This window comes from Armigeres subalbatus, chromosome 2, assembly GCF_024139115.2.
Source record: "Armigeres subalbatus isolate Guangzhou_Male chromosome 2, GZ_Asu_2, whole genome shotgun sequence".
In the NCBI taxonomy this organism is placed as follows: Eukaryota; Metazoa; Arthropoda; class Insecta; order Diptera; family Culicidae; genus Armigeres; species Armigeres subalbatus.
Window position 1 is genome coordinate 440,165,479 of NC_085140.1, and position 24,265 is coordinate 440,189,743.

Genomic DNA, 24,265 nt, shown 5'->3' on the forward strand with positions numbered 1-24,265 from the left:
AGAAGATGCCTCTATGGATATTTTTCTGGTTTATCGGTTAAAGAAAAACCTGTGAAGAGACTTTAGCGTTGCTGGTGGCAAATACGCCAGGATACTTGCATACAATCCGTAAGGAATTCTCCTACTATGAATTGAGCAAGTATTTGACACTGATTTTCGATGGTCTTGGAACCATTCGTCCTACTTCGGTTGAACCAGAGAGGGCATTCTCAGTAGTTGGCAACATTGCTAACAAAATTCAATGCGGATTGGGAGATGAGTCGCTCAGTACGTAATGTCTACTTAAGTTTCGCATTGCCCAGCTCAACAAGCAATGATTTTAACATTTGAAGTTTGTCAACAAATATTGTTTTTCATCCAAAAGTCCAAATCAAAAGTTTTTCTTTTACAACCTGAAATTTTCACAAAACCGGTATTCTACCGGTATTACCGGTATTGACTCCATCAAATACCGAAATCCGGTATTTGACAAAAATGGCCAATACCGACCACCCTAGTCATAACTTACTCTTGTAGTGATCCTCAAGACGTTATCAAGTAGTTCTTAGTTTTATTGTTAGTTTTGAAAAATTACTCTCCAGAACTGCTAATAGAGTATAATAAAACTCAAACTGTTACTTGGGATTGGTACTTCGCGTAGCTGAAGGAATAAAATAGACCCCATTTTGCGGTCCTTAGCCTCTTACCCAGCAACTCTTATTCCTACCTCCTCGTGGCGCTAGCCGGGATACGAGCAACTTTAGGGAAGATCGGGTAACCAACCCCGGTGGGAACCAGGGTCGTATGCTGTCAGGGAAGGGGGGTTTGCTCCTCTCCGGAGCTTACTTACTGAGCTTCTGTTCTCCATGTCAGGATCGCTCACAATAGCGTCTGTTCTCCATGTTAGGGGCGGCTGATCATCGTCCGGCAGCCCCTTCAGCGCGATGTAGGTAGCGCAACCCTGGTAAGGTAGTCTACCGAAGATTCTACAGTTACCAAGAAAGGCAAAAGTAGAGCAAACGGATTGATTCAGCGGCAACGAATAAAGGACAACGATTGGAAAGTCGGATCTTAGAACGTGAGAACTTTGAATGAACCCGCAGGTGTTGGGCTCCTAGCTCGTGAGCTGCAGAAGGTCGGCGTGAGTGTGGCAGCAATCCAGGAAATACGGTGGCCGAGAACTGGAGAACGTGAATTCCGGGCGGTGGATCCCATAGCGAAAACTTCATTCAAGTACCACATCTACTATAGCGGCGGTGACAGAGCAGAACGAGGAGTTGGCTTCATGGTGATCGGGAAGCAGATGAAGCGTGCTACCGCATTTGCGTGTTGTGAATGAAGGGCAATGGGGCCCTCCTTAGCCGTGCGGTAAGACGCGCGGTTACAAAGCAAGACCATGCTGAGGGTGGCTGGGTTCGATTCCCGGTGCCGGTGGTCTACACAGAAAAAAATACTGAAAAGTAAACAGCGCGTAAAATTTGTCATGCGGAAATTTACGCTATTCTTCGTTTGATTGGTCCTCTTCCTAACAAGATTGCTTACAACTTGCATGCAAGATAGATTATTCACAACAAATATTGTATACATTTAGACTATATCCCGTGTGGAATTATGCTAGTAATGATGTTCCATTTATGTGCATGATTTTTAGCGTAAATTTCAGTGGATTTTTCTATCTGTGTAGGCTATTTTCGGATTGGAAATTGTCTCGACTTCCCTGGGCATTAAAGTATCATCGTGCTAGCCTCATGATATACGAATGCAAAAATGGTAACTTGGCTTAGAAACCTCGCAGTTAATAACTGTGGAATTGCTTAATGAACACTAAGCTGCGAGGCGGCTCTGTCCCAGTGTGGGGATGTAATGCCATTAAGAAGAAGAAGAAGAATGAAGGGCAAATTCTTCAACTGTAGCCTGATAAGCATTTATGCCCCAACGAACGATAAGCCTGATGACGTGAAGGATGAGTTCTATGAGAGCCTTGATAAGGCCTACGGAGAATGCCCAACACATGATGTAAAGATTGTCATCGGGGATGCAAATGCGCAGATCGGGAGAGAAAGTTTCTTTCGTCCTGTCATTGGTACGGAAAGCCTTCATTCCGCTACCAACGATAATGGTCTGCGACTTGTAACCTTTGCTGCTGCTAGAGGGATGGCAATTAGCAGTACACCCGATTCTTTTTTTACACGGGGATGCGTTCCGTGTAACAAAAGTTTTCAGTTCAAAATTTGAAAATCCGTGTGAAAAAAGTTTAATGATTTCTTGACGAATCATGCAAAATGGAGCAACTTTGCAAAAATTTGGTATGGGATTTTTTTTACACGGCCGTGTAAAAAAACCGTGTAAAACCAGAATCGGGTGTACCTACTTCGCACGTAAGAATATCCGGAAACACACCTGGCAACATCCGAGTGGAGACACTTGCTCACAGATAGACCACGTGCTGGTCGACGGACGACATTTCTCGGATGTTATAGATGTAAGGTCCTTCAGAGGTCCGAACATCGACTCGGATCACTGTCTTGTAGTTGCAAAAATTCGGGTGCGACTTTCCAACGTCACGAATTCACAAAACAACAGAACGATGCGTTTCAATATCCAACGCTTGTCAGTTAAAAGAGTTGCTGAACAGTACTACCAGAAGCTTGACGAGCGGATAGGAGATGCCACTGGATCTGGAGACGTCAACAGATTGTGGGAAAATATCCACGGAGCTGTGACTACAACAGCGTAGGAAGTGTTAGGCACTGCACAGCGACGCCAACGAAATGGTTGGTTTGATGAGGAGTGCCAGCGAGTGACGGGCGAGAAAAATTTTGCTAGTGGCTCGTATCCGTTCCAACGGAGAGCGGTACAGTGTAGCAAGGGCAGAAGAGAAACGAATCCACCGCAGAAGAAAAAGGTGTCACGAAAAGAGTGTGATAGCTGAAGCGCAGGAGAACATGGATAGAAACGATATGCGGAGGTTTTACTCAACTGTCAATGGCGCGCGGCATAAGGCTGCGCCAGTGCCCGCCATGTGCAATGACCGAGAGGGAAATTTGCTGACAGACAAGACTATGGTGGCAGCCAGGTGAAAGGAGCAGTTCGAAGATTTGTTGAACGGTGAGAATGAAAGTGTATTAATGAGCAGGATGGACATAGGCGGCGACGGTCAAGCTGTGGAACCACCAACGCTGGACGACGTTAAGAAGGCTCTAAACGAGCTGAAAACAGTAAACTAGAATGTGCCAATTTCAGAGGGATCACCCTTCTGAACCGGGGTACAATACCAGGCAGGTTTTCCTAAGGGCCGATCAACGACGGATCAGATGTTTAGCCTAGAGATGATCCTTGATTAATTCCGGGAGTACAACTTGCAGACTCACCATCTGTTCATTGATTTCAAAGCTGTGTACGATTCAGTGAAAAGAAATAATCTATGGCAGATAATGTCCGAACATGGTTTTCCGGCGAAACTGATTAGACTGATACGTGCAATGCTGGATGGCTCGAATTCAAGTATTCGGACTGCAGACGAAGTGTCAACCTCGTTTGTGACCTTAGACGGATTGAAGCAGGGTGATGCACTTCCGAATTTATTGTTCAACATTGCACTCGAAGGCGCTATTAGGAGATATGGCGTGCAGAGGAACGGCACTATCATCACACGGTCGCATACGCTCCTGGGCTTTGCGGACGACATCGACCTTATTGAAATCGATCGCAGAGCAGTAGTGGAGGCTTATGTTCCACTGAAGAGAAAGACAGCGAGGATAGGCTTAACCATTAACTTTACCAAGACAAAGTACATGGTGGCAGGTACAGATAAAGGAAGACCTAGTGGTGTTGGTGCAGAGGTAGTGCTTGATGGGAATATGTTTGGATTTGTTTACCTTGGAACGCCTGTGACATATGACAATGATGAAGTGAAGTGAAAAGACGTATTGCTGCTGCGAATAGGGTCTTTTACGGCTTACGTTACCAGCTTAGGTTCCGCAACATGCAGACGGAAACGAAATTTGCTCTATACAAAACTCTGATTCTACCAGTGCCCCTTTGTGGACATGAAACATCGACATTATTAGAGGAGAACCGGAAAGCTTTCGGGGTCTTCGAGCCAAAAGTGCTGCGTACAATACTCGGAGGGAAACTACAAAATGGTGTGTGGCACAGACGCATGAATCTTGAGCTCTATTAAGTATACAAAGAAGAAAATATTGTGAATCGTATAACATACGGCAGTCTTTAGTGGGCAGGTCACTTAGTGCGAATGTCGGAAAAAACAATATTCAACAGATAACCAGAAAAGGGGCGGCTGTCTTGGAAATCATGCATAGTGTGCGTTGCATTGAACCTAAACATTTAACCAACTGAACTGTCATACAGCCCAGTAATTTGAATGGAAGACATGGAAGGGTTCAATGATTATTTTCAAAATAATGCTTTCGTATAGTGAATCCTCATCACATCTTAGCCAGGGAAGATGTCGATAAGCCCTTGCACATAGTTTCAACTTCTATTTTGTATTCCTTGAAATTCAATGGCCATTTGATTATTTAAGGGAAGAGCTCAAAATTGTATAGGAAAAACTATAAAACATTAAGTTATCCCAGAAAATTCCCTTATTTGCTTATTTGCCATCACCTTCATTATCCAAAGATCTGGGCTGAACTCCCGTCGTCGGGGGTGACAATGGGTCAAATGGGGGTGAGAATGGGTCACTGTTTCAACGACTTAGATTGCTTGTAGAATGGATTGAATGTATCTGAGGGCAGGAAGATCAAAATATAAGAGACCTTTTTGAACGATTTTGCTCTACGACCTCCAGGCTGCCGGTGAGAGCGAAGACCCATTCTCATCCCCCAGGCCCATTGTCACCCCCGATGGTCCTCAAAATTTCCCCACTAATCCAGTTGTTGTTCAGACAACATATTTGAATTGAAATATCATAATTATAAATATAAACGGAAAAAAAAATGGCATTAGCTTCTTTTGATCTCTAGCCAGGAAAATATTCGTTGGAGGTGCTTTGAATTTTCTATTATTCCAAATTTTTCTTGCAATGCGGAGAAATTCTTCTTCAGGAAAGCTGGAAACTCGTTATACAAGAATTGTGGAACATTCTTGCTTTAGAATTTTTGGAGAATTTCTCTTTCAGAAACTCAGGAAATTTGATCCTACAAGAATTCCTTCCACAGAAACCGTCTGGTATAATCATTCAGAAAATTTGGGTAATTATCCAGTTCAAAGTCCTAGGTAACGAATAATACGTGTCTTAGAATTTTTGTATGAGACACTCCTAGAAAATTTCTTCGATCAGTTCCTGAAACTTTTTATAGGATTTTCACGTATGGTCAAGTATGTATCTCTCATCTGAATTTGAAAATTTTCTTGTCGCAGATTAGTATCCATTAAACACTTTCACAGTTAACGGCGAGATCTCTAAGTAGATTAATCATTTTTGCATTTCTATATCATAAAATTAACACGAATTGAATCCTTCTGCATGGATTTGCTTTGTAGCTGCCATTCTAAGGAAGGCATTTTTGCTGGTATTCGCACTAGGAATTGCAAACCGTTCTTCACGAACTATTAAAGAATTCATGAAAAATAAAATTCGAGAAATCACTGAAGGAGACCGTAAGAAAATTCCTGAAGAAATTTTTGAAGGAAGCTTAGGTAATTTTACTCCATGAATGAATACTTAACAGGGTTTACAAAATAAACTATACATATACAATAAAACTTGTTACCATTAGAGCACGAGAAATGCAAACATTTAACGAAGGTGTTGATCGTCACCAAGCGACAAAATGTTTGAAGAATAATTATGAACCGCGCTGATCCGAGCCACCACCGCCTCCGCGGCGTGGCGCCAGCTAAACCATTATAAAATTGCGTTTACGCCGCCGCCGGCTCAAAATAGATCGGCGGATAGGTATACACTTTTAGAAAACGTATTAAAATTGAAAAAATACAAATCGTCTTTGAGGCGAAATTGAACAGACATTAGAAAACAATTTGCAAGAATGGGAAAATGTTCTGAATTCCAGAGGATAATATTGGATCTAGCGTCAAACTATTAACAGCTGTATTGGATTGAAATTTAGTTAAAAAAAATTCTGCAAAGTAACGCAGGATACATACGTAAAATCGCAATCATAAAAGTTATCAACAATTCTAAACCAACATATAAAAAGGGCGTAACAGGCAAAAATTATTCATTATGTTTCCTCGTCTACATACAAAGTTATATACATAAAGAAAGAATGGGAGAGATCAAATTTTGTCTGCAACGATCTTTTCAAATGTTGGCCTAGAAATATCTCCTCATGCATTAGGTATTTGTTGCAGATAAAAATACATGCAATGTATTCTGTAGATTCGCACAATGCCAACATTGTTGGCCTCCTTTGTAGCTTTTTTGAAATGTTCAAAAATAATTTCTACTCTTCCTGTTCTTCCTTCTTAAGAGTCACGCAGAATGGATACGTTTTAACAATTTTTCCATGGAAAAACTGTCAAAAGAACGTTTTGGCAGTTTTTCCATGAAAAATTGTCAAAAACGTATTCATTTTACGTAGCTTTTTATACGTGACTCCTTCCCTTCTTTGCCCTTCTAACAATCACTTCGATTTTTTTTTTATATAACCGCTGGTATGGACAAATACGTTGCAAGGATGCATCATAAGCATACCTACATAATATCATGTTTACAATACTGATTGGACAATACATATGCAACTAACCGAACACATTCATTAATATGGATAAAATAAGGCTATCATCCGACAAATGTCTGTAAAATACAAGATAATTACAACTTAAAAACAACATAAGTAAAGTTTTTCTTTAACTTAAAATACGTATGTGCATGAAGCAGATATAAATCTTAAACTTTCTCTTCAACATAAAAAATGGCTTTCTCTTCGATATTTTGTAGCGAATCACTTGTTTTCGATAACTACATCTTATCTCAGGGCGGAAGGTTTCTGAAATCGATTCCCAATCGTTTTAGTTTGGTTTCACATACTCACCCAATGTCTGTCACCATAAAGTGACTATATGTTAGTATTTAAATAAATAGTTCGTACTAGGAAATATGTGACTCTATCGAAAAACAAAAATTTCAACATTTTTGGCGCATTTTATGCTTTTTCTGCGTTCAATTCAGTTTTCAAAACTCTAGATCTTATCATTGTGTGTGGACTATTATGGCTCTCGAATTCAACATTAAGATGGAACCGTCTAAGACGAATTAAGTACTGTCCATTTAATTCCACCAGTTAAAATTAACTGGTGGAATTAAATGGACAGTACTTAATTCGTCTTAGACGGTTGAATTCATTCTACTAATAGAGCTAATATATTTTTTTCTAATTAAGATGGATTTACTCTACAAAACAAATGGCAAAACAATTTTCTTGACTCCAATTCTTAACCGTCCAAAAAATAACTGAAAGTCTGTCTTATTAATTTTTTGAATTTGTTTTTTTTTGTATTTCCTATTTTTTTCCTAACAATAGCGCAATGAAAATTAGGAAAACTGATTGACGTTTGCAATCGATAAAAGCACCACAAGTTAATGAGTTTTCTTGAAATTATAATTTTCACAGTTTTACACGTTTCCATATTTCATCCCACGATTACAAATTCATATGAACTTTAAAAAACAAATTAATCATTCTAACAGAAAGACAAGTTTTATTTCTTTGGTTTTAATAGAACAGATATGGGAGCTATTAGATGAACAATCGAAATGGAAATCCGGTTGGTAAGTGGTAGCCGCAAGATTACAATCATTTTTTTGCATACTAATCAATCTGTTTTTTTTTTATACAAGACTAAAAGAGAATGAGTCACTAGTTGAAGTGAATATTTGCAACATCAGTTGAGATTATTATTACAAGAACACACTAAATTTCCAAAAACAGTTTCCCGTCGGCAAATTAACACGAAGCTTTCATGGGTGAGTGGAAAAGGTAAAATAAACGGATATGCTCACAATTGAATGGCCCATCTCTTCGTCTTATGCTGCTGCTTGCTTTCACATTCCGAGTAAAGATTCTGTTTTATCCTTGAATCTTCTTTTTCGTGCATCGTCTTCTTGAAACAAATCATAACAAACATGTATGCTTATCACTCTTGAAAAACTAGTTTTCCACGCACTAAATTAAACCCAGTTTCACTAATTTCCACACATCTTCAATCACAGCATCTTATCTTATGAAGAAAACTGGATTTTTCATACAATGATCACTTTCAAGGTGATGAAAACCGGTTCCGATTCCAGACTTGTTCCTCCAAGAACTGACTCGCGACTGCAAAACGGACAAGATTCAGGTTTTTCTCGAGACGCACCACTTTTCTTCACCTTCTTCGTCGGTTATATCCTTGCAGAAACGCGACGAGCAACAACAACAAAAAAAATAATCCTCACCCACTTTCCCGCTTTTCCGCCGCCTCTTCCGGAGCACGCGAGGTGGTGCCACACAGACAGCCAAATCTTATGTGCGTTCCTGCCTTCCTGTTCCTGCCTCTCGCAGTCATCCCACTGAGCTGACTGGCTGCCGCCAGCGCACACCATTCGGCTCACACCGTCGTTGTTCTCAGCCATCGCCGCATCGCATCGCATCGGCATCCTGCTCGGTTCGCCCCGACCGTCGTCGATTACGACGGCAATGGTCCTTCCACGAGCTGAGCAGTGAAACGACCAGGGCGCAAAAGAAAATTACAAACGTCTCCAGAATATTTACATACTTTCTCATTATGCCACCGTTCCTCCGCACATATCCCCGAGGGTACTCACCTCTCACACCCCATCTCGTATGCGGACAGAGGCACTCAACTCTCCCAGTTAATGAAATTGTTTTGTATTTATGTACAACTCACCCCAGTGATGTCAACCCTGAAGAAAAGGATATCGGCGAACAAAAGCAACGATAAAGAAATGCGAGAGGCAACGCGGACAAGATCCTTGTGAGTGGTTTGCTCGGGGGTCGCTCGCTCTCGCAAAGTCCAGAGCGGGGAATGTGTGTCTTTCCCCTGGCTACTCAAAGAAAAAGTAAAAATCTAATGAAAATTTTTATAAATAAAAGAATTGCGTTAGATTTGTTACAATAATAATGATTCGTAGGTCACCATAAATGCCAAATCAAGAAAATATGTGTCAAACGTTGAAAATGATGAAAATGGGAATCAAAGTAGGCTTTGCGCGTGGTCGGTTGTGTTCTATGTTTTTGACAGCATATTAATCATATTTCGATTTCACTAACTTTGTATTCTCGGTTTGGCTTGTGCTACGCCACCAGGAACCAGGCTTTTTCCGGTTTAATGTTTTGGGTCTCGTCGAAGTGAGGGCTCAAAATTTGTTTTTGTTTTCTGCCGGATACACGAGTGGGGACTTTTCGGGAGTGATAAAATATGCGGTCGTCAGTGTCGAATTATTGTTTATTATTGTATATTATATGGGAACTGTTCAGTTTATCATCTCACTGAACATATAATCAACTCATCGCGAAAAAAAAAATACTGCACCAATTTTGTCGCATTTTAGTGAAAAAATGCGTGCTAATTGCTGAAAAAAAATCACAATAATCACGAATCATTTACTTTGCTTTTCTTTGTTTTTTTATGGGATGAATATCTGAACTATGAGATGAAGTCCAGTAGCACGAAAGTGAAGTATTTATGGTTACTTTTTATATGATTTTAAATTAAAAAAATATATACGCATTGGATTGTAAAATTCTGAAGTATGTTAACGGAAGTTGTTCCATTATCTAATTGATAATGATAGCATAAACAGGCAGGGATTATTGTAAGTAAAAGTGACCTCGAACTGGTCGTCAGGAACCAGGCCTTATAACTCCCGGACCAGACCAATAATCATTAACAAACTTGTATTCAAATTTTGCGTCTTCAGAAAATACACTCAAGAAGGCTGCCGTTGTTGCTGTTGAATGCTATTTTTCTTCAAATGCCGTCTTTTTTGTTTCTTTGATAAAACTGCAGAAAACAACCATAAATTATGCGTGTTTTCGTGAAATTTATTTCCATACCGACTCCTCTGTTTTTGTTTCTTGTTCTTGAACCAGTTCGCGATGGCGGGAAATAGACCTGTGCGCCGCCGACGCCGGTCAAGGTGTCAGCGGCGCGCCATACGCCGGGTGGCTCCACGCCACCGAATTTCGTACTTCACGCCAATGATTGGCCAACACAAAAATCACAGTATGCAGTGCGTTTGCATCTGCCGAACCAAGGCAACCTATCAGGCATCAATTAAATAGCTATTATACCTTTAGCAGATTTGTTTGCTTTTATTTCTGTCACTTTTACCCGCATTGGCGTGTTAAATGTTAGATCATCCAAGATCTTCTTGGCTACAGAATGCAATAATATTGATTGATTTTCATTGGCTTTTATCGGTGAGATCGAACTACCTAAGCTCAAAGTGGAAGGGAGCATGTTTGTAAAGCACGATGAAGCACAGAATTGAAAGTTATCGCAAGCGAGCGACAAGTATGAAATTGAATAGAAGTTGAAACGTAAGCAGAGGGCCATTGAAGAACAACACGAAATTGAAATCGCTGTTATTTTACCTAACGTCCAACCCAGGAACGGCTTGGCTGATAGTGTGTGAACTATCTTACCAAAACAGGCAAAACAGCGATTTCAATTTCGTGTTGTACTTCAATGGCCCTCTGCTTACGTTTCAACTTCTATTCAATTTCATACTTGTCGCTCGCTTGCGATAACTTTCAATTCTGTGCTTCATCGTGCTTTACAAACATGCTCCCTTCCACTTTGAGCTTAGGTAGTTCGATCTCACCGATAAAAGCCAATGAAAATCAATCAATAAGTTTCTCGCGGTGATGAAACCTCATAAACAAGGAATCTAATTGGCTAAACAATGACAAATACGGTTCGTATTAGATCGCTTGGGCCAAGTAGGAACGTGTGAATTGTTGCGTGAAAAATTCCAATAAGTAGCGCCAATTTGCAGGAATATCTGAAAAATGCCACTGATCGCTAGAACTGTCTCCGAACGCCGAACAACATATCAGCAGGTTGAAATCGCTGTTATTTTGCCTGTCTTGGTAAGATAGTTCACACACTATCAGCCAAGCCGTTCCTGGGTTGGACGTTAGGTAAAATAACAGCGATTTCAATTTCGTGTTGTTCTTCAATGGCCCTCTGCTTACGTTTCAACTTCTATTCAATTTCATACTTGTCGCTCGCTTGCGATAACTTTCAATTCTGTGCTTCATCGTGCTTTACAAACATGCTCCCTTCCACTTTGAGCTTAGGTAGTTCGATCTCACCGATAAAAGCCAATGAAAATCAATCAATAAGTTTCTCGCGGTGATGAAACCTCATAAACAAAGAATGCAATAATGGTAACTTGGCTTCTGAAGCTGGAGCACGATGGGGTACGTGACCCACCAATTTGGACATTTTCTTCACTCTCCTTGTACTTAAATAGCAAGAATTGTTCTAAAAATAACGGTTCCCAAAGAAATTTCTTGGTTTTCCTGAAATAATATCCGAAGGAAGTCCTTGAGGAAGTTCTGAAGGAATACCTGAAGAAAATTCATAGAATCTTGAGGAATCTGAATTTATCTTCGTCTGGAAGATTTTCTGAAGGAATTCCTGGAGAAAATTCCGAAGAAATTCTTAGAGGAATGTCCAAAGAAATTCTTTAAGAAATTTAAGCATATAGGTAATTCTTTAGGAGTTCTTTTGAGAATCTCTCTAGGAATTCGTACGGAGATATCTGAAAATTCGTCCTAGAATTTTGGAAGGAAATTCCTAAAGAACTACTAGATGAATTTCCGAGGGAATGGAATGTCCTTCTTGGAAAAATTCCTGTGGAATTGTTAAAATAATGTTCGAAGGAATTTTGAACAAATTTTTAAAAGTTGGTATGTATGTATGCATGTCTTTATCCACCATCCTCCAATATTACAGTCGAATTTAATTACCAATCTGCTATCAATGCACTGCTGTGTGAAGGGCAAAAAACGGAGGTGGTGGCCCCGCAAGCAGAGACACTTGCGCGAAGCCCGCGGAATAGAGAGAATCTCCTTTCAACAGTGTGATCCAACAAATCAATAAATAGATTCGCAATCTTTTTTGAGCTTTTCAAGAGATGGCTTTTTTCGGAAGAGCCCGTCAAATCCATTACAACTGTAGGGAAGTGTACCCATCTACATGGGTAACAATTTTTTAAAATTATTCCAAAAAGAATTTCTGAAGGAATTCGTGATGAAAATGTCAGAATTAATATTAGGAGAGTTTTTGAAGAATCTCCAGAAAAATTGGTTTCATTTGTGGAGATTTTTTAGACGAATTCCTGGAAAAGTTCGATCGAATTCCTGACGGAATTTATAAAGTTTTACTAGAACTTATTCTAGATCTTGATGACTTACCGAATAAATTCCTGAATGTATTTTTCAAAGAATTATTTAAGGCAGCGGTTCTCAACTTGGGGTACATGTAACCCTGAGGGTACCTTCGCTGGCCCTAAGGGGTACCTCGGACAAAAATGCGTAATGGCGGACAAGAGGCTCGGAAGCCTCCTCTCAAGAGGCTCGGAAGCCTCTTCTCAAGAGGCTAGGATACCTCCTCTCAAGAGGCTCGGAAGCCTACTCTCAAGCCTATTTTTGCGGACTGGTGCTCAAGAAATCTCATGGACTTAAGTATTGAAAAATGCAACATCATTTCATATCACCGGAAAAACGCACCAATCATCTTCGACTATGTCCTGTCTGGGCGATCGCTCACTCGCGTTCAGCACATTAAGGATCTTGGCGTTATCCTGGATAGCGGACTTACATACAGACCTCACTACGATGACATTGTAGCCCGAGCTAATCGTCAATTGGGTTTTATTTTCAAAATTGCCGGTGAATTCCGTGATCCGTTATGCTTTAGATCACTGTACTGTTCCCTTGTGCGATCAATACTGAAATCATCCGCTGTTGTTTGGTGCCCTTTCCCGACCACATGGATCGCTAGGATCGAAGCCGTTCAACGGAAGTTTCTAAGATACGCTCTTCGATCCCTAAGGTGGCGTGATCCGACGAACTTGCCACCGTACGAGGAGCGGTGCCGGTTGATTAGCATCGAACCACTAGAGTTTAGACGGATCGCCGCTCAAGCTACGTTTGCTGGGAAGCTGCTCACGGGTCACATCGATTGTCCAGCACTACTGTCGCAGTTAAATCTATATGCACCTGAAAGACCTCTTCGTCAACGTCTATTTTTGCTTCTAGAACCACAGACTAGCAACTATGCACTACACGAACCAATTCGATTCATCAGTCGCCGCTTCAACGAATTCTTCGATATTTTTACTTTAATTCATCAGTTGACGTGTTTCGTCATCGGTTACTAGACTTTTTCCGTACCGCTGACCGTAACCAATTAGTTTAACTAATATTCATTTAGACATTCATTGTCAGTTGAATTATTTTAATAAATAATCAAATAAACAAATAAACAAAGAGGCTCGGAAGCCTACTCTCAAGAGGCTCGGAAGCTTCCTCTCAAGAAGCTCGGAAGCCTCATCTCAAGAGGCTCGGAAGCCTCTTTCAAAAGCCACCTTTCAAGTGGCCCCGAAGCCTCTTTCCAAGAGGCCTGGAAAGATCCTTTCAAGAAGCTCGGAAGCCTCCTTTCAAGAGGCTCGGAAGCCTCCTTTCAAGAGGCTCGGAAGCCTCCTTTCAAGAAGCTCAAAAGCCTTCTTTTCTAGAGGCTCAAAAGCCTCCTTTTCTAGAGACTCAAAAACCTCCTTTCAAGATGCTCGGAAGCCTTCTTTCAAGAGGCTCGGAAGCCTTCTTTCAAGAGGCTCAAAAGCCTCCTTTCAAGAGGCTCTGAAGCCTTTTTCCAAGAGGATCGGAAGGCTCCTTTCGAGAGGCTCGGAAGCCTCTTTTCAAGAGGTTCGGAAGCCTCCTTTCAAGTGGTTAGGTTGCCTTCTTTCAAGAGGCTCGTAAGCCTGCTTTCAAGAGGCTCGGAAGTCTACTTTCAAGTGGTTCGGAAGCCTTCTTTCAAGAGGCTCGGAAGCCTCCTTTCAAACCTGAATACCAAACCTTCCCTGGGAAACCTGAATAAGGAAGCTGTACGAGAATTTTTCTTTCAATAGGCTTGGAAACATACTATCAAGAGGCTCAGAAGCGTTCTTTTAAGATGCAACGGAAGCTTCTTATTAGGTGACTCGAAAACCGCCTTCAAGAGGCTCGGAAGCCTCTCTACAAGAGGCTCAGAAGCCTTCAATAAAGAGGCACGGAAGCCTACTCTAAAGGGACTTAAAAGCTTAAAGGAGCTTCCCTTCAAAGGGCTCGGAATTATGTTTTCAAGAGGATTGGAAGCCTACTTTCGAGAGGGGGTACCTAAAATCATGCAAAAGTTCGATGGGGTACCTCTCAAGAAAAAGATTGAGAACCGCTGATTTAAGGAAAATTTTCAAAGGAACTCCTGCAGTAAGTTCCCAAGGAATTCTTGAGAATATTCGAATATCCGCAATCACGATATTTTGGGAGTTTTTCTTGGCATGTAGTTTTGCTTCTAGAGTCAAAACTGTGTTTGTTTTACTACTGTCCGGATTTTTTAAAGAAATTCCAGGAGAAAATAAAAATTTCTATGTAAATTCCAATAGCTGTTTGGAAAATCCATTTAAAATTCCTTCGTAAATTACTTTAACAATTCTTTCGAATATTCCTTCAAAAACTCTTTTACAAATCCTGCTGTGTTGAACTTAATCCTAGAATTAAAAAAACACATTAATAAAGCAAAAAAAAAAAAAAAAAAAAAAATTTTACAAATCCTGTTCGAAAATCTTTTCAGGTTCTTTTTCGGTTATTCCTTCAACAATTGAGTCGGCAATTCCTTCAGGAATTTCTTCGAAAATCTCTTTAGAAAAGCCACCAGGAGTTAATTTGGACATTCATCCAGGGATTTCTTCAGAAATTTCTCCGGAAAGGCAAATCCGATACAAATCCTATACAGGGAGATTTGCATCCCCCAGAACACTAAAATCATCAAAATTTCAAATTTTCCAAAAATCCCCCTTGTCACTTTGGACATTCAATTATTCCACTACGACATCAAATATCGAAGTTTCATGCATCTACAGGACATTTGGGACCAAAAACAAAATTTCGATTTTTTTCGAAATTTTATGTATTTCTATACAGGTAGATTTGCATCGGATAGAAATATATTTTTATTTTAGAAATTCTTCTGGAACTTCCTCTAGGGAGTCTTCAGAAAATTCCTTCAGTAAACCATACAAAATTACTGCAGGAATAGTTCCGGAAAGAATTCGAATTTGGTGAAATTTCTAATGGAATTTTTGAAGAAATTTCTAAAGGTATTTGAGTATTAAACTTATTTTCAATTAAAAAAAACACAGGAATTCACAAACAAAATTTTCGAAGATTTTCCAATAGAATTTCTGAAGAGATTCCCGAAAGAATTCTTAAAGTAATAAAAAAGGAAATTTTCGAAGGTCTACAGGAATTTCTGGAAGAGCTGCTAAAGGACTATCAGCAGGAATGTTCGAAGGGATTCCTTTAAGAAAAGTCCTGAAAAAAGAAGTCCTGAAGAAAGTTCTAAATAAATTCCAGAGGGAAATTTCGAAAGAATACCAAAATTATCTTCCTAGAGTTTCCGAAGAATTCCTCAAATTACTGGAAGATTTTCTATTAGAAATTCCTGAAGAAATTTCTAAAAAAAATCCTAAATCAAATTCCGAAGGTTTTCTCCTAAATGGAGTTCCGAATGTATTCCTAAAACAGTGTCCGTAGGTATTCTTATAGAACTTCATGAGTAATTCTTAATGGAATTTTCAAAAGAATCCTTAAAAATAGTTTCGAATGAATTACTTCCCAATAGAGTCCGTAAAGGAATTTCCGAAGCAATCCCGAAAGTAGAAGGAAATTCATGAAGGAACTTTTCGGAAAGAATTTTCAAGGCAATTCTTGGTGGAAATTCTGAAATAATTCATTAAGGAAATTCTAAATTGATTCTTAGAATTCCTTTCTCGAATATTCTGAGGAATATCTTGAGGAATTTCCACACGAATTTCTGGATTTATATCCGAAGTACTTTCCAATGAACTCATGTGCTGTGATGCGGAAATGTCCTAGTGGATGATGTAATGTACACTTTTGCCGTGGAGAGCTTTAAGCTATAGCTATTAGGATATTGCCCCCATAAGTCTGGCTGTAGGTAGCAATCCGGTCGCACCTATCCATCAAGGAAACCCATCCTCGTCCTGTCCGACTCTGCCAGCGTCATTTCCGCACTCCAAAGCGACGAGCCTAAGCATCCCTGGATCCAAAGTATCTTTGCGACCATGCTCCCGAACACGACCCTCGCTTGGGTTCCGGGGCACTGCGGAGTGCCTGGAAACATCACGGCAGATCCTCTTGCCGGAGACGGATATCAGGCCCAGCGTTTTAGGTCATCCGTCGCGTTTGGTGACGTAAAAACCTGAATAAGGAAAGCTGTACGAGAAAACTGGGAAATTTCCTGGAATGCCACAACTTCCGGATACCTTCGTGAAATGAAGGGGACCACATCGGCATGGACAGACCTATCCAACCAGCGGGCAGCAGGGACCATGTCCAAGGGCTTGACGACCCCTCCCCAGCCGTCTGTGAGTCAGGGGGTTCTGCCTAGGAGGTGGTGGGGTTAGCAGGGGGCGCTGTTAATTCCCTCCCGAAAACCACATATCCGCAAGCAATCCTTATCAAGCGACCGTGTGCCGCTTAAAGCATACAGACAACCCCGAATCCCAAGGTGTCAGGCGACCCGTGCCGAAGGGATGAATGGCCTGGGGGGTGAAACAATTAGCCAGGTCGTTAACGGAGCCTGTGGAGGTTCCACAGAGTGAGGGCTGCTTCGGCGGCAAGCGGGTGGCAGTGGGTGGTACCCACACACCCCCAAGTGGTGCACATGTGCAAGCGAATGGGAGTTGGGGGTATTACTCGTAATACCCCCACAGAATGAGGGACCGAGTGTATGGGTGAGCACACAAGTAAGTCTCGCATGGTACGCATGGTCGGTAGTGTTAGAATGACTGAAGTCTGGTGAGGCCTGGTAGGAGTGTCGGGGGGCAGATACCTCTGCGGCACCTCAGTAGTATGGGACACGAAAGTCTCGCTGCGTCTGGCAGGAGTGTCGGGGGGTTGATGCTTCTGCGGCACCTCAGAAATCGGAGACATGTAAGGTAGTGGTGCGACCCCGTTCCAGGATGGGGAGACCACCACATTGGCTGAGGACTACCTGGGCTTCGAAACGTCAATGGGTGGGTGCTACCGGCATAGTACCTAATGGTGACCTATTGGCAGAATCAAAGCCTGGGTAGGCGAGTGTTAGGCACGTCTGACGTGCCGGGTGTCCCACGCCCAAACGATGCACAGGAGGTGCACAGAGTGGATAAAAATGGGAGATGGGGGTATTACAACCCCCACTGAGTGAGTGACTGAATGTCAAAGAGAGTGGTGCACAAGTGGTGCAAGCGATCGGGACTGAATGTATGAGCGGGCACACAAGTCAGACTCGCATGGTACGTATGGTCAGAGTGGCTGCTTAGGCAGTAGTGTGATCCGGTTGTCAGGGACGGAATGAGTGAAGTCTCGCTAGGCCTGGCAGGAGTGTCGGGGGGTTGATGCCTCTGCGGCACCTCAGAAATAGGAGACATGAAAGGGTCTGCCTCGTAGCTGAGGTAGGAGCGGCATAGGAGCCACCAACCTAGGGTCGCCTCCGGCTTAGTAGACAAGTGGTGCCACCCTGTTGCAGGATGGGGAGAACACCACACTGAGTGAGGACTGCCTATGTTGTGAGATGGCGGCATGGGGTACCCCCTGCAGGGTACCTGTTTGTCCCTTGCAGTCATTCAAGCGGCATAGGCAGGTGAGTGTTGGGGCACATGTGGTGCCAGTATGTCTTGTGCAAATGTGTTGCATGGGGAGTGTCGAAGAGCTGAGGCGCATACGTGCACTTGTGTACGTCATGGAGGGGCGCACGCCCAATAGTCATCCCCCGAAGTATTGCTTAATTGCGGGCCGGGGGAATGACTGGAGAGGAAGGAGTTGGTTTTAGTGGGTCGGGAGTGGTGATCCCATCCCCACACTACCTGGGTTCGCATCCCCAGGTGTCTGTTTGCAGATTTCCATTACCTTCGTTAAAAAAAAAAAAAAAGACCTATCCAACCTCAAAGAACAGCAAATCATCTCCCGGCTCCGGACACACACCGGACACCGGATACACACGGCTCTCGCATAACTTCGACGGGAGCCCTTTTCATACAACCTGTGACGTCTGTGGTGATGTTCGCAACACCGTGGAACATTATGTCTGTTGATGCCCCAAATATCAGGCTCTCAGGGATACCTACGGGATATCTGCTAGCATCAGGGATGCACTATCCGACAACGCTGCTAGCACCGCCGTCCTCATCTCTTTCTTAAAAGATGGGGGCCTATACAAACTAATTTTACGGCTTCACTGGGACCCCGAGATCAATCTTGGGAGCAAGTTCCCACAACTCGAGGCTTTCAGGCATTCCATGGTTACCCCAAGGCTATAAGTCCCCACCCCTCCAGTGACCGAGCAGCCCGGTAACCCCAACCCGGGTTCTGAGTCCCTCGCAACATTAACCTCCGATTTCAACAAGGTCAGCTGGGGGGCATCGTACTCCCCGAATTCCCCGAATTGGCCATTTTTGACAAATATCGGTATTTGGTGGAGTCAACACCGGTAATACCGGTAAAAACCGGTATTTTTGGAAATTTCAGAAATAAAACTTGAATTTGAACATTTGGGCGAAAACAATATTTATTTATAATTGAAGTGTAAAAATCATTGCTTGTTGAGCTGGGCAGTGGAATTTAAGTAGACATAACATACTGAGCAATTCATCTCCCAATCCGCAGCGGATTTTGTTGACAATGATGCCAGCTCCTGAGAATGCTTTCTCTGGTTCAATCGAAGTTGGACGAATGGTTCCAAGAGCGCCGAAAATCAATCTCAAGTACTTGCCCCCTTTAGATTCATAGTAGGAGAAGTATTTTGCTCTGCTGCAGTCTCTTTACGAGTTGTTCTTTTACCGATAAACCAGAAAAACCCTCTATAGAGGTATCTTCTATGCACTGGTCGTCAGGTGTGGTCGTTACTTATGCATACTGCTCTGATGCATGAATGATTAGACGCTTCAAGATCTCGTCCACTTGCTTAATCAAAGATGGATGTCTTGAAGAAAATGCCAAAATCATGTCTGATCAATTGCTTTTCGGCAGGATAATTCAGAAAAGCAAACAAATCAGCGTATTCTGATGGTCTCTTGGATTCGTTCTTTGACAGCATCGCAATGGAAACAATTTCTGGGGCTTTACTACATAATTGCCACGTCAGCAAAGTAGTTCAGGTTGAGCAGGTTCGAGGGCTTGAATTATTTCACCTACCGAAAAACAAAAATCATAACCACATAAGACAAGTTTGGATCGCAGTTTCAAATCGATCAAAGTTTTTTGAACGGCCCCCTAGAGCTCTTTGAACGTGAACGTTGTCAATGATGCTTACTTGTGCAAATTTTCATTCATACGCGCATTCAATTGTTGTAAGTGTTTGTGGCACGGTGAATCGTTATTTAACTGAAAACTATTCGAGATTTTTTATACCATTAGCAAAATTTAAAATACCGAAAATACCGGTATTTTCCGTCTCTAAAACCGGTATTTTCGGTACTCAAAATTGGCCGATAATACCGGTATTACCGGTTTCGGTATTACCGATTAGACCACCCTAATTACGAGGGAATAAGAGGCTTGACCGAGGCATTAAGAGCGAGTCTCTTGCCTCAAGCCATTTAAATTATCTCCGGAAAGCAACGTCACCTGGACCCTTTTTTATTACTACCAAGATTTACCTGGATTCTCCGTACTTCCTTTCCTGTAGTTGTATTATTTTAACTTTATTGTCTGTTATGTTACGTCATAGTTTCCTCTTATCGACCACTTTTAGTCATTAACCACTTCTACTCAAATTATTAGTATTAGTACCCGAGTAGACGAAAATAGCTCATTAATATCAAATGTTGATAAGATAGCAAAATGAGATATGGACATGATTGATATAAGAGATAAAAGATCAGACGATAATATCAAAATTTTGCACTAAAATATCATGGGAAGATCAAGTTATGCTATTTGTAATAAGTGATCAATATCATGTGTCATTAGTTTGTTCTTATTCATAGCATATATTGATATTTAAATGATATTTCGGTGCAAATTTTTGATATTGTTGCCTGTTCTTTTATCTCTTATATCAATCAAGTCCATATCATGTTTTGTTATTCTGTTCATGGCTTCTGCCCGGGTATTAGTATTAAGTTTAAAAATGTTAATATTAAGTTCATTTGAATTAAAATTGGCCATTGGAAGATCCCACGGTTGGACCTGAGGGTGGCCATCCTGCTCCTTCTGCATGGCAAGTACCCCTGACCTTGGTACTCTCGACGAATGAAGAACTACAAATTTAAAAATTCACATAAATAAAGGAAAAAAAAAGCAATTGTACAAAAACCCCAAAAATCCCCCAGAAATCGATCAGAGTGAAAAACGTTACGTTAACTTTATGAATCTATACCTGTAATCTACTACATATATGAAGCACCTGGCATCTATTTAATAAAAAAAGATTTTTTGCAACTCCTGATCATAATATCTGGTTTACAGTTCGTCTTTGAATGAAAAAACGGCCTACTTTTCCATACCAACAAAATGGGTGCGTTAATGAACATTATGCAACTCAAATGGGTTGCATAATACTCATTATAACACTCATTTGGGTGCTATAATTAAAAACCAACATCAGAACATTATTTACATGACTACATTTTGCTGAATTAGTTTAAGTAAGTGTTCAAATATAGAATTCTCTGCAACGCGTAATAAATGAAATAGTTTGGTAGACATGACATCAAAAATATTCAAAGGCAAGTACATCTATCGCTTCACGGCTTATTGAACTTTGCAATGTGGCACGGTAACAAGGAAACTGATTGTTCTCTGCAGCAACATAATTTATTGGGAAGAATGATCATGTGGAGTAAATTTGACTTACAATTTTGATTCAGATTTATCAGATTAAAGTCCATTTTTCGTCATTGCAAACTGTGCAAAACTCGTTTTTTCAGCACTTGTAGTATTTATCCAACTCGGCAAGCCTCGTGCCGAAAATATCATTTTTCGCAACTTGTTGCACAAACTACTATTATAAGTTGAAATCTTTGATAAGAATACTGTTTTGGTATCTGTATGCATATACAATAGTGAATACCTACGGAGTAGCCTCAAATATGTAGTACGTTGCAACTTTATTAGGGTCAATCTACATTTCTCTACAGTTAAAATCTTGAAAAAATCTAATTCGACTTTCTTCTCTTTAACCATGTTTATCCACACGCGCCATTCTCTCAACGACTTTTAATGTTCGTAACTGTTAATATATTTCTTTCTTTTTGCTCCCTATCCAACTCTCGCGATTGGTGAGAACCTTCACCTCTTTTGGAACTCACCAACACACTAATCATCAACTCCTTTAGTATGTACATCATTATGCTTCCGTATGCTACGGCCCGTTCCAATTCCCATTCCGTTCCTATGCTACAACAACTCACCCATCACCTTACATACATCCTTACGCCACCCGTTGCGCTCCTTACGCCTCTCGTTATCTTCTGTCAGTTCCTTTCTCCAGGCAGTAGCACCTTCATTCTCATCATTGTATTGTACCGCAGCGGACTTCTTATCCCGACTGGTGCACGCTTTGTTGGCTGTTAGGACACCACATCAGGCAGGGAGGAAGCAGCTTCCGCTTCGTTATTTTTCTCCTGGATTCAAACAACGACGGCGGCCAACGAAATAAAAAAGACACGAAAGAACTCGGGCCGGAGTCCTTTCGCTGTTGATAGTTGAATGAATGCTCATTAAAATAGTGGAGCTTTCCATTACAAGACTTGGAAGTTAAGGAAATGTCGGCAAAGAAAACAAATGTATTCAAAATGCACTAAAACATTTAACTGTACCATCAGCCAATTTTGAATTAGAAAAAATCTTCAGATCAAATCTTATTATGAAATAAATTGTTTATAAGATTTTTTTTACATTTATCCCATTACTTTCTTTACCGACAATTCCCATCAAGTTCCATCGATTCAGAAAAAAATTCCCACCTAATTGTGGAGCATATACAAATTTTATCCTTTCCACAGGGAAGGAGTGCCTGTAACTGTGTAGGTGTAGAAGGCAGTCACATTTAGGATCGTTGCGCGGATTCCTTCAAGGCTCTCGAGTCGTTCGCCGCCCGTCGTCGTCGGTGCGATGTGATATGGCGTCGGTGGTGCTGGTATTGGTGCTTTCTTATAAAAATAAGCCAAACCATTTCACCGTGTTTGCTCGCTCGCCGGATGATGGTGGGGGAGCGAAATTTCTTATCTACCCTCCTCCCACACCGGCAGGGCTTGGGCGACGGTGGCTTAGGAGGCTACGAACTGTGAATGTGTGTTGTAAGGCTGGAGAGCAGTAAGCAAGATGGGGGAAATTAAGGAAGATTCGCTCTTCCCTTGGTCGACGTTGGACCGTCCCCAAGAACATAAAGGCAAAGAGCGCCTTGTGTGGAGTGTTGGCAGCGGATATTTCTCTTTTATGTTCGGCGAGTTTTTTTTTTCAACTGCTAAGCTGGTGGCGAAGAAAACGTGTGGAATATAAGAGTTGCTATTGCGGGCTGATGGCAAGGACGATCTCTAGAGTGAGAGGAGTTTGTGTTTAGTGGTAGTGCGCGCGCGAAAATATGAAAATTCTTTCGCCGGTAGAAGAAGAGTAAATATACTAAACTACATAGCATCCCTCTTGAAGTGGTGGTGCAGGTCGTCATAGCGCCTTGTTAGATGAGGTCCTGGAAAAATGCTGAAGAAAGGATATTTTTCCAGAATGCCGGATGGAACTGTGAATCGATGCAAATTTGGATTGTGCTCCTTGACTAGAAATGACTGATAAACGACAAAGGATTAATTCGGTTCTATTTGCCAAACAAATCAAAAATGCCAAACAAACAGCGTAATTCACATAGTTGTAACAATCCTGCTTTTTCTGTGAAAAGTCGGACATCCAATTAAAGAAAGTATGATCAGTTATGATGATGAAAAGTGTTCTTATAATGCTATAGCAAGATTGTAACAAGATACCTGACAGTTGGTAATATCTGATATAAGATTTGATCCTGTTGTCTTAATTATTAATGTACATCCAAACTCCTATATGAAGTAGGGGAACGGTCCGCCACTTCATCTCATAGCTCCTATTTCCATCCCATCAAAAACTAAGAAATGGAAAGGAATTTGGTTTGTTAATTATTTTTGTGTTTTTTTTTTCAGCAGTGAGCACGCATGTTGACAAAAAGAAGCGCCGAATTGGGTGCCGTATTTCTTTGTTTAGCGATGAGATTGATATATGTACAGTGAGATTGAGATCGAAGCAGTTCCCCTACTAGAAATGAATGTAGGAAATAATAGAAGACCCGTTGATTAGCCAAATAACTCTATAGAAACAATATATTGTGCCTTGCAACAAAATGACAACTTTTGTGATCATTTTCACAGATGTGAAAAATGAATCCACAATTCAAATAGCACGTATTATTGAAGCATTCATCGTCACAATCCACCACGTGGCGGCCGAATGTTCAAAAATATCAAAGTAGCTTTTTTATGGAGGCGACTATCTGGCGCTCATTTTTTGTTGCGATTATAAATAAGCGGAGGAGTAGATTTTTTTATGAGTGGTATAACATCAATAATAACTCAAAGTTTTGTACATCAGGCGTGGAAAGATTAGCTAGACAGCTCTTCAATCAAATCGGTTATTGATCTTATCTTTTTTAGAACCTGAGACATTAGAACCAGATAAGACTACATCCAGGTTTTTCTTTACGCGGTTGGAATTCATTAATTTCTCGGTTAACCTGAACTTTCACAGCTTTTTAAATACCCCCTGAATTTTCTTTGATTTTTTGTGAGTTTTTTCGTGGGGTTAACTCATTGCTACATTGACACTGAAGGTCTTAAACGACCAAACCGTGCAAAAAAAACCTGGGTGTACTAACAGACCTGTGCGCCGGTCATATAATCGGCTGCGGCAGCGTAGTGGTCACTTTTTCCCCGGCGGCGTCACGGCGGCGCGCCGTTAGCTTTTATCGGCGGCGGCTGCAGCGGCGTAAACCGGCGTGAATGAAA

At 41.2% G+C, this 24,265-nt stretch overlaps 1 protein-coding gene across 1 annotated transcript in view; it reads right to left on the reverse strand.

Annotated features, from left to right (window-relative positions):
* Positions 1–8,447, reverse strand: part of LOC134218093 (zinc finger protein 600-like) — a 192,017-nt gene extending 183,570 nt beyond the window's left edge. Inside the window, exon 1 of the mRNA XM_062696965.1 lies at positions 7,970–8,447. The gene's annotated coding sequence lies outside the window, so the exon portion shown is untranslated. The remainder of the gene's footprint in view (positions 1–7,969) is intronic.
* Between the last annotated feature and the right edge of the window lie 15,818 nt (positions 8,448–24,265).